The sequence below is a fragment of the Anolis carolinensis genome, chromosome 5 (genome assembly GCF_035594765.1).
Source record: "Anolis carolinensis isolate JA03-04 chromosome 5, rAnoCar3.1.pri, whole genome shotgun sequence".
NCBI classification, from domain to species: Eukaryota; Metazoa; Chordata; class Lepidosauria; order Squamata; family Dactyloidae; genus Anolis; species Anolis carolinensis.
In genome coordinates this window covers 131082149-131093513 of record NC_085845.1, presented here as the reverse complement: position 1 = coordinate 131093513, position 11365 = coordinate 131082149, and the positions used below count along the sequence as shown (strand labels likewise).

General features: G+C 41.6%; 1 long non-coding RNA gene across 1 annotated transcript; it reads right to left on the bottom strand.

Moving 5' to 3' along the window:
• Nucleotides 1-9254: 9254 nt before the first annotated feature.
• Nucleotides 9255-10372, bottom strand: LOC134299447 (uncharacterized). The gene is made up of 2 exons (XR_010006667.1): nt 9834-10372; nt 9255-9748 (listed from the first exon to the last, which is right to left on the bottom strand). It is a non-coding gene; the product is annotated as an uncharacterized LOC134299447 (long non-coding RNA).
• Between the last annotated feature and the right edge of the window lie 993 nt (nt 10373-11365).

Genomic DNA, 11365 nt, shown 5'->3' with positions numbered 1-11365 from the left:
CCCCTGATGTTAAGTACAGTCGTGTCGGACTCTGGGGGTTGGTGCTCATCTCCATTTCTAAGCCGAAGAGCCGGCGTTGTCCGTAGACACCTCCAAGGTCATGTGGCTGGCATGACTGCATGGAATGCCGTCAACTTCCCGCCGGAGCGGTACCTATTGATCTACTCACATTGGCATGTTTTCGAACTGCTAGGTTGGCAGGAGCTGGAGCTAACAGCGGCCGCTCACGCCACTCCTGGGGTTTGAACCTGGGATCTTTTGGTCTCCAGCTCAGTGTTTTAATGCACTTTGCCACCGGGGCTCCTAGCAGTTCAAAAACATGCAAATGTGAGTAGATCAATGGGTACAGCTTCTGAGGGAAGGTAATGATGCTGCATGCAGTCATGCCAGCCACATGGAGACGTCTATGGACAATGGAGATGAGCACCACCCCCAAGAGTTGAAGATGACTAGGTTTAATGTCAAGGGGAAAATTTTTACCTTTACTTACATAATGGTGTCCTTTCTAAGTGACCTACAAAATTAACAATAACAAAAATTCCATATATTCAATGAAATAAAGTGAGATTCCTTTATCTATAAGTGCATATAAACATGATATGCCTCAAACAAATAGGGCAGGATTCATGCTTTTGACAAATAAAGGGGCTGGAACAGGCATTTGGTATCACCAAAGTGCACCATAAGTGCCTCTCTGCAGGCCTCCTGGAACAGAAGCAGTCCCAGTACTCTGTTTCCACAGGACCTATACCCCATTAGAACAGACCTTTAAGGAAGGCTCGGATCTATTGAGGTATCTAAACAATTCGCAACAAAGCAGGGTTTACCTGCTTTGTCTCAAATTACTTTGCCTTTACCTGAGGCATCGTTTGGACGCGTCAGGTAAAAATCCAACTGTTCTCAGGATATGCATTCTTATTTGGGGCAGTGCATAAGTAGTTGTACTGTCAACTACTCTTTCGGCTGTCTCTTTGTTTGCCTTTCTGTGCAAGGCACAAAGCACAAGGAACATATAATTCCACATTTTAAAAGTGTACTATGCAACACAATGGTCCTTCAATGCTAGATGTGGAAATATATGTTCTTGGTTAAATTTTTAGATGTGGAATTATGTGTTCCTGGTGCTATACACCTTGCACTGAATTAGAGAGAAATTACTTATGCCAGATTGATACAAAATCCTTTTATCAGGAGAGGTGCAGCAGTGACTTGGAAAAAGGTGAATATACTGTCTCATCCCACCCATGTCTTCATCTCATTTTAGGCTCCTGAGGGCCAAATTATGTCCAAAGGGTTGAGGAGGGAAATCAAGTGTGATCTGCTGAGATATTAAGGAGGTTTGAATTTAACATGCCAATGTGAGTAGATCAATAGGTACCGCTCCGGCAGGAAGCTAACGGCGCTCCATTCAGTCATGCCAGCCACATGACCTTGGAGGTGTCTACAGACAACGCCGGCTCTTCGGCTTAGAAATGGAGATGAGCACTAACCCCCAGAGTCAGACATGACTGGACTTAACGTCAGGGGAAAACCTTTATCTTACCTTGAATTTAAATAATGCACATTTTGTGGGAGGGCGATTCCTCTGAAATGTTGCAAATTTCCTCTGGTTTTCCTTATGTTTCATACTGTTTGTGTTTTAAAGTGCATCTACATTGCAGTTTGATGCCATTTTAATTGCCATGGCTCATTGCTATGAAATTGTGGAAGCTGTAGTTTTACAAAGTCTTGTCTGCCAAAGAGTGATAGTGACTTAACAGACTGCGACACTTCCATAGCATTGAGCCATAGTGTCAAACTGCATTAATTCTACAGCATAGATGCATCCTTAAATTACTTTCCCCTAAGTTCAGTTGGAGCCCCAGGTGGCTCAGTGTGTAAAACGCTGAGCTGCTGAACTTGCAGACCGAAAGGGCCCAGGTTCAACCCTGGGGAGCGGAGTGAGCGCCCGCAGTTAGCTATAGCTTCTGCCAACCTAGCCGTTCGAAAACATGCCAATGTGAGTAGATCAATAGGTACCGCTCCGGCGGGAAGGTAAAGGCGCTCCATGCAGTCATGCCAGCCACATGACCTTGGAGGTGTCTACGGACAACACCGGCTCTTCGGCTTAGAAATTGAGATGAGCACCAACCCCCAGAGTCAGACATGACTGGACTTAACGTCAGGGGAAACCTTTACCTTTTTAGGTTGGCAGAAGCTGGGGCTAACAGCAGGAGCTCAGCCCGCTTCCCGGATTCGAACTGCCGACCTTTCAGTCAGCAAGTTCAGCAGCTTAGCATTTTAACCCGCTGTGCCACATGGGCTTAATTTTTTGTTTGAAAAAGAAACAAAACTTTAAATCTCTTTCTAATTCACTTGTAGTAGAGAGTAGTTTAGTTGAAGCTGGGCCTTAGAGTCATGCTTCAACGAAGAGACAGCAGACTTAAGGTGTATCTACACTGCAGAATCAATGCAGTTTGATGCTATTTTAACTGCCAGGGTTCAATAGTATGGAATCCTGGGAGTTCTAGTTTTACAAGCTCTTTAACCTTTTCAGCCAAAGACTGCTGGTACATCATCAAGTGATAGCTCCCGGGATTCCTTTGCATTGAGCCATGGGATCAAACTGCATTAAAACTACAGTGTAGATTCACCCTTATAACCACTCTGTGGAGTCATAATCAATTCAATTCAACAGTGCGGATGTCTGTGGATATCTAACATGGTGTTGCAGTTGGGCAAGCTAGGAGATAGCCCCAATCTCTGTTGTTCTTGGCAAATCCTACATTGACTCCCTCCCCTTGAAAGCACGTGTGAGGCCAACAGTGTACATACAGCGAGGAGGTAAGGCAGACTGCAGCAGCCTTTGCAGAAAGGGCTCTGTTTATTCAATCTGAAGTCAATTAGGAAAATCCTTTGAAGTCATTGGCATGTGTTCATAGGGGTAAATAGCAAAGGGTTCTTATCACTCTCCCTAAAAGAATGCAGACGTCCCAGGAGAATAGAGAAGCTGACTGAAACAGTTATTCACTTTCTGCCTCGGGACTCGTGGCTTATTTTTCCTCAGCTTTTCAAAGCCAGATCAAACTCTCTGGCTCCATCCATTATTCACACACATAAAGCTTGCTGAGGACTTGCCAGATTTCACATTACAGTTTAAAGGTCTGCTGGCACTTGACAGTCCCTCATCCAAAGGGATTTCGTTTTTTGCTTTAATCTTGAGTGGTGGCAGAGGTAACAGTAGTAAATTGAAGATGCTGAGAGTCATGTTCACCTACAAATAATAACCATGCCATGCTGAATGAAAGAGAGAGAATGAATAAGCGAGGAAAAATATTTTGGAGTGTCTTTCCCCTTGCTTTTGACATATTTGTTCTTATACTTGTAAATTATGAAGTGTGTCTCGATGCCGAGCATGCAGGATTTGTCTGAATTAGTTTTAAAAGGAAGTAGGTAAATTCATGAAAGATGTGTTTAGCAACTATGTCAGCATATAGCAAAGGAAGGGAGAACACATTATAACTAAAGCCACACTCTCTCCGGGCTTACCTATCAGGAGATACAGGTCATTAATGGACAAGTTGTAAGCCATTCCCAGGTATGGAATTAGTTGTGTGTGTGACATAAATAATCTCCCCTATTTTTTATCATTCATTTTTCATTTTCCATATTGTTCTACACAGGAATATTTGCTTTTTATAAAAGGGTTATGTACGTAGGACATGTGACTAGCCCCCTTTCCCCCATCCCCCATGTATATACAAATACAGATATTAAAAGGCTCGGCCAAAGTCTGACATGACTTGAAGGCACACAACAACAACAACAACAACAACAACAACAACAATCCTAATTAACTTGACTATCTCATTGGCCAGTAGCAGGCCCACACTTCCCATTGAAATCCTAATAGGTTTATGTTGGTTAAAATTCTTTTCATTTTTAAATATTGTATTGTTCTTTCGTTGTTGTTGTTGTTGTACTACAAATAAGACATGTGCAGTATGCATAGGAATTTGTTTGTATTTTTTTAAAAATGATAATTCGGCCCCTCAACAGTCTGAAGGATTGTGGACCGGCCCTCTGCTTAAAAAGTTTGGGGACCCCTGTTCTAGAGGTTTGTAAAATTTCATAGAGTGAAGAATTTGGGGAACCTTGCAAACTGAAATATTCCAAGTTATATGTTAGATTTGGAAGTAAAAAACCGATCAATTTTCTTAGAATCACATACCCAATTAAATATTCAAATCTTCAGTTAAATGTTAAATCATCAGTACTAGAAACTTATCCACTTGCAGCCTTCCCAGATATATTTTATTGGTCTCTGTGAGATAGGGATGTAATTCTTCACTAATTTTATTCATGATGGAAGCAATTTTTGAAATCTTCTTATTGCTTTGAAAAAACCTTTGCAATAAGCACTGTTTTTTAATACAGTAGAGTCTCACTTATCCAACACTCGCTTATCCAATGTTCTGGATTATCCAACGCATTTTTGTAGTCAATGTTTTCAATATATCATGATATTTGGTGCTAAATTCATAAATACAGTAATTACAACATAACATTACTGCGTATTGAACTACTTTTTCTGTCAAATTTGTTGTATAACATGATGTTTTGGTGCTTAATTTGTAAAACCATAATCCAATTTGATTTTTAATAGGCTTTTCCTTAATCATCATCATCACCATCATTTAATTACTTATTAATTGCCCTCCATCCAAGATGCTCTAGGCGATTTACAAGATAAAATTGTAAAGGATAAAAACATACATACAAATATTGATAAAATTAACATAGATCAAAAGCTCTAGTAAAGAGCCAGGTCTTGAGTGCTAGGGTAAAAGGCCCTAATTCACGCATGGCTCTCATATAGGGCCTCTTTATTATCCAACATATTCACTTATCCAACGTTCTGCTGGCCCGTTTATGTTGGATAAGTGATACTCTACTGTACTATTTGAAGTTTGTGGGTTATTCTGTCCAAAGGTCACATGCATTTTTAATTATTTTTTTGCACAGTGAAAAGCATTTTCTGTGTAGAAAATATCGTTCCTGAGCAGAAAATGTTAGTTGGAAATCAGTATTGCAGACACATAATCTCAAGTTACAGTTCCATAATTGATCCATATTCATGAACCCTGCATAGTCATGACTAAGCAACTATTGCTACCTTCGTAATTTATTATACAAAACAGCCACCAGATAAGGCAAAAGAGCTCAATTCCACTAAAAGATACTATTTCCATTTCTTCCCACCAGATATCAAGGCTGTGCAATCAGATGCCACAATAATCTTCTAATAATAATCTACACCTGCTAGATAAAACCAATATAAAGGATTTCAGAGCTGCTTTGAGGCAGCTCAGACATGCCCCAGAGACCTTTGGCCATGTATATGATTGGCTGAGTTGACAGTGTATGGGGGCCACTGCAATATCACTGCCAGCAACCAGCTCACTCTTGCTTGCAATGTCACATTTCTGTTCACATGACTCAGCATTATTTATTTATTTATTTATTTACAGCATTTATATTCCACCCTTCTCACCCCAAAGGGGACTCAGGGTGGATCACATTACACATATAGGCAAACATTCAATGCCTTTTAACATAGAACAAAGACAAACAAACATAGGCTCCGAGCGAACTCATGACCTCCTGGTCAGAGTGATTCATTGCAGTTAATTGCAGCTGGTTTGCTCAACTATCTATGGCAGGCATGGGGCAAATTTTGGCCCTCTGGGTGTTTGGGCTGCAACTCCCACAATTCCTAACAGCCGATAGGCTGTTAGGAAGTATGAGAGTTGGAGTCCAAAACACCCGGAGGGCCAAAGTTTGCCTCATGCATGATCTAAGGCAAACAATTGGCATAATAAAGCATACTGAGTTCAAGTTAACTAGCAAAGAAAGTGGGATGATGGTCATATGGGGAGTCAAGGCTCTTCTGGATTCTTGAACCAGTTCTTTAACACACTTTGTGTATTCCAAGTAGACTGAAAAATACTTGTGGATTATCTGCCTTGATATTCTGGGATATATGGCTGTGTGGAAGGACCCTTAGGTCTCTTCCACACAGCTATATAACCCAGAATATCAAGGCAGAATAGCCCACAATATCTGCTTTGAACTGGATTATCTGAGTCCACATTGCCCTATATCCCAGTTCAATGTTTGGTGCTAAATTTGCAAATATAGTAATTCCTATATAACATTACCATGTATTGAACTGCTTTTTCTGTTGATTTGTTGTAAAACATGATGTTTTGGTACTTAATTTGTAAACTCATAATGTAATTTGATGTTTAATAGGCTTTTCCTTAATCCCTCCTTATTATCCAACATTTTCACTTATCCAATGCTTTTATTTTTAAGTGATTGGTTTGGGGGGTGGGGCGCCAAAATTCTGTTCGCCTACACTTGAAAATTACCTAGGGCCAATTCTGCTCCAGTTAACAATCTGGCTGCAGATCTTTGAACTAATTGTAGTTTCTGAGCCATCTTCAAAGGCAGCCCCACCTAGAGTGCATTACAGTAATCCATTCTAGAGGTAACTAAGGCATGGACCACCCTGGTCAAGTCGGTCGCAGCTGACGCACAAGCTTTAATTGTGCAAAGGCCCTCTCAGCCACCGCCGACACCTGAGCCTCAAGCATCAGCACTGAGTCTAGGAGGACCCCCAGACTGCAGACCTGCACCTTCAGGGGGAGTGTGATCCCGTCAAGCACAGGTTGCCACCCTTTACCCCGATTGGTTGAGCGACTGACCAAGAGCACCTCTGTCTTGTCAGGATTAAGCTTCAGCCTGTTAGCCCTCATCCAGTCCATCACAGCGGCCAGACATTGGTCCAGGACCCGAGGGGCTTCCTTGGAGTTAGGTGGAAAAGAGTAGTAGAGTTGGCTGTCATCTGCATAGAGATGGTGCCACACTCCAAAACTCTGGATGACCTCACTCAGCAGTTTCATGTAGATTTTAAATAGCATAAGAGATAGAATAGAACCTTGCGGGACCCCACAGGACAATGGCTAGGGGTCCGAGCAGGTATCTCCCAGCTTCACCAACTGGGTACGGACCTCCAGGAAGGAGCGGAGCCACTGCAGAGCAGTGCCCCCAATACCCATTCTGGAGAGTCGACCCAGAGGGATACCATGGTCGATGGTATCGAAGGCCACTGAGATGTCCAAGAGAACCAACAGGGACACACTCCCCTGTCAATCTTTTTAGTTAGAGAATCCAAGGAGCTGCTAGTTCTTAGCTACTATGGATCTAACTGGAGATGAGCCTCTTCAGTCACACCTCTTTGTCAAATTGTATCTTGACGGTGTTCTGACTTACAAAATTGGGATTCTGTGCAGCCATCAGCATCTGAACAACACTTCTAATTAGCACACAAGCTTTTCCCAGGAAAAGGGCTCATTTCCATAACACCACTTGCATTCTACTGTATCTTTGTGCAGGTTGCCATTCACTTCCTCTCCCATGTAAATGTCTAGAAGCTGTCAAGAAGAATGAGGAAAGACAATCAGACATTCTAAATCATTACCAGGGGAAGTAAAATATGATTCCATATCATTAGAAAGGCAGACCCATCACCTGCACTCCTCATTGTTCATAAATCCTATTAGAACACCAAGAGGAGAACTCAGATACCCCTTTAAATATATTTCCTTTGTCCAAAGCTTAACTCAACATCTCTACACACATCCCTCAACCCGGCTGTGACACACTCATTACCACTTTGTGGCATCTCAAGAGGTTACATTTGGGGAGGGGGGAGCACAGGAAAAAACATAGATTTATAAGGTTGCCAGGGGCCTGAGCCTGTGCTTGCTATCTCACATCTTCAAGGAAATTATTACACAGCCACTAGCAAACAAAAGATCTGTTCATAGGATTTATTAAGGACGATGTTTACCTAGCAGGTCAATGCACTGTAGTAGTATTTTCCGAGGTATGACGTACACACATGAATGAAAGAAGTTCCTGTAAGAGATTACTGCAGAAGTGCATTCACGTATGCAAATGTTTGTTATTAATGGGAAGATTATACTTCGATTTCTTTTGGCTTGCATGGTTTGATTCAGGATCTTGGGCTTGGACTTACATTTGTTTGTTTTCTTAATTTACTTACTACATTATTTTCTCCTCCTCCTCCTCCTGTCCCTTTCCAAAAGTTCTGAGGACACTAGAGTTATGCAATGTCTCTTTTCCTGCCACCATTAATTGCATGTCTTTTCAATACCCTTGAAGACATTCCACTTTTCAGCCTTCACTCAAAAGACTCCTGAATTTTTAACTCAGAACGAACAGCCCGTGTTCACTTTAAGGTTTGCTTTGAGCCAAATCTAGCAACATTCTTGATAAACAGGGGCAGCTCAAGACATTTTGCTGCTGGATGTGAAGGATAAAGTAGCTTCTCTACCACAAAATAGCAACTCTTCTGACAGTCTTACATTAACACTAGCAATGGGATAGTTTTCTTTGCTATATAAGAATAATAACGCTTTATGTATATTCCGCCCTATCTCCCCAAGGGGACTCAGGGTACACATTCAATGCCATTTGGAGGCAGTACAGAATAGAATAGGACAAATAAAAGTTGGTATGTGGTCTTGAAGTCCAGTTTTTTTGGTGCCTTGGAAGTTGAGGTTGTGTTCAGATTCAGTCACAGGTGGTGCTGTTGCTTCATTCTCTATGACGAAGAGCCATCAGGATTTCCTCCTTCCGCCTTCCTCTCGGTCACTGCATTTCTGGTTTTGTTATGTATGGAGTGGTAAAATATCCCCTCCACAATTTGTGGTACCTTATTTCTCTACTTACAGCTTATAAGCTATTTTTGAACTGCTTTGGTAAACAGTGAGCTGGGCTTGAGGTCGAACACTCACCCCGACCGGGTTTTGAACTAGCCACCTTTCAGTTGGTAGCTCTTATTACTGCTGGTGATTTACCAGCTGTGCTACAGCTCAGAGGATACAGAGCAGCTCACATGCAGCTCTATCTTTCAGCACCTTCCTGAAATTCTTATTTTCCAACCTCAAGCAATTGCCCCGTTATGCTGAATGTTTTTTCTGGGTTATACAGAAGCTTTCCAAATGATCATAGAGAGATTTTTGGGCCATAGTAAAACTTGGCTACTCTATGCATTTATGTACTTTTTTTTGTGCAGACAACTAAATCACAAAATGTGAAAAGGTCTAGAGTCGAAAGGGAGGATGCAATAGGTTTTTTATATAAATCTTTGTGTTTCATGTCAAGGACAGAACGCCACAAGGTTCAAGATAACAGAGTTTATTGGATTACAGAACTCAAAAATGCCCGTAAAATACAAGGGCCAGGCAGTATTAGCCTTTAGGAGCAAAAAGGGGCAAGGAAAAACATTCAAAAGATAAACCGGATTAAACCGGAGTTTAATCCGGGTAAAAACAAACTGCTTGCTTCAGCCTGGGGATAAACAAAACAAAAGCCGAGGAACAAAAGATACAAAAGAATGCAACTAATTGGCAGCAGATTCCTCTCTGCTGCCAACACTGTGCTTAGAGTAACTTGCGTCGCTCCCACACACACAGCAGACAGGATTTCCAACACGAACAGATCAGCCAAGGATTGTAGCAGTAGAGTAGACCCAGTTCCTTTCCGTAGATCAAAGCCAGAAGCAGACGTTTGTAGATTCCAAGTCCAAGAAGGGGGGAAGACAAGCCGTGGTCAGTTCAGTCCGAGTTTTCAAAACAGGAGATGGCGTCCGTCAAGAAGACGACGGAAGGTCAAGCTAATAAGAGTAAGCACAGGTTTGCACAAACAAATGCCCACACAATTCCTCCCGCCGTCTGACCCTGAATTCCAAAACAACTTACGTCTCAGCACAGGAAAACACACCAGTCTTCAGGAAAGCGTCCCACACAGATCCCAAGCGTTCGTCCAGATTACCTTGCCCAACGCAATTTGCAATTGCTCCCAAGCCCCATTTTATGCCAGTTACAAATCCTCATCACTGTCAGCTGTCCTCCTTAACCCGGGCGTTTCCTCATCACTTTCCTCATCAGAGCTGGAACACCTCTGACTACGCCCCACAGCATCTCCAGCTGTGGATCCCGTCCCATCCCTCCAGCTAAGCCATGGGTCTAATCCTGAAGGTCCCCATTCATCTTCTATCCCATCATGACCAGTGGCACCCAATTCCTCCCTTACCCGAGTCCAATCCATCTCATCCTCCTCCGAGCTAACCAGCCCCTCCTCCATTCTCTCCGTAAACCCCTCAAAAGACTCTTCGTCAGATGGTGCTGCAAAAATGTCTCGCAGTCTTTTTCTTTCTCGCTCCTCGAGAGTATCTGACTCTCGAGGAGTCTTACGCCCACGTCTGTCAGTAACAGAGCCATGAGGCTCAATCATAACATTTCATGTATTTCTGTCAACCTTCTGTATCTACTTATTCGGTATGTGGATATTTCAGCATCCACAGCTTCAAAATATTCAAATATAAAATTCCAAATAGCAAGCATTGGTTTTGCCATTTTATATAAGGAACACAATTTTATTAAGCCATTTTATATAACTGGAGTATGCATTTTGCTAACCACAATCTAATTTAATCAGATCATAAGACCCTGTTGCATTGGTCCACTTTTTTCCCCAATGTAGGCCCCAAGACATTTTTTTCCATTTCATTTTGACTGCAAGTAAAGGAATTGGGTCAGTTCACTTAAAATAAAATGTGGACCAAGCAAAATCTTATCTTTAAAACAAAGTAGGATTTTCTAGAATATTCCCAAAGGTTGTCACCCTCAATGAGAAAGCATCTCAAGCCCCACCTCAAAAATATCTTGATGACAATGATGTCTTTCATTGTTTTGTGAGACTGAAAATATAAGGTCATTTTCCAATGTCAAGGGGCTTCACCAGGCAGGTTAATAGCTTTAGTATGAGTCAACCTATTATGTTTCTGGGTTTCATATGCTGTGATAACTTTTCCTGTATTAAGAAGGCCTATATATAAACAGAAGTTTCATTGACTCTTTAAAAATAACCTGTTTGAGAAATGATTAACTACTGGTTCCTTCAATCTCCTTGTCATCCCTCTCATGAACTCAATTCCTGGCCATGTTCTGCCCTCCACATCTGTATTCCCTGACTAGTACATTTGCTGGTTTGTTTTTTTTTTTTTTTTTTTAAAATCTTCTTTATTATAACAATAAAACGCTAAAGCACTATACCATTTTAGGATTACAACTGTAAAATAATGGGTGGGGGGAGAAAAAAATCATTCATTCTGGAAATCAAAATATAATAAGGGAAGGAAGGGAAGGAAAAGCCTCTGAAGGAAAAATCACATGAAAAGTTTAAAAATCCTGACCATTTCAGAATCAATTACTGCCAAATCCCGATATCT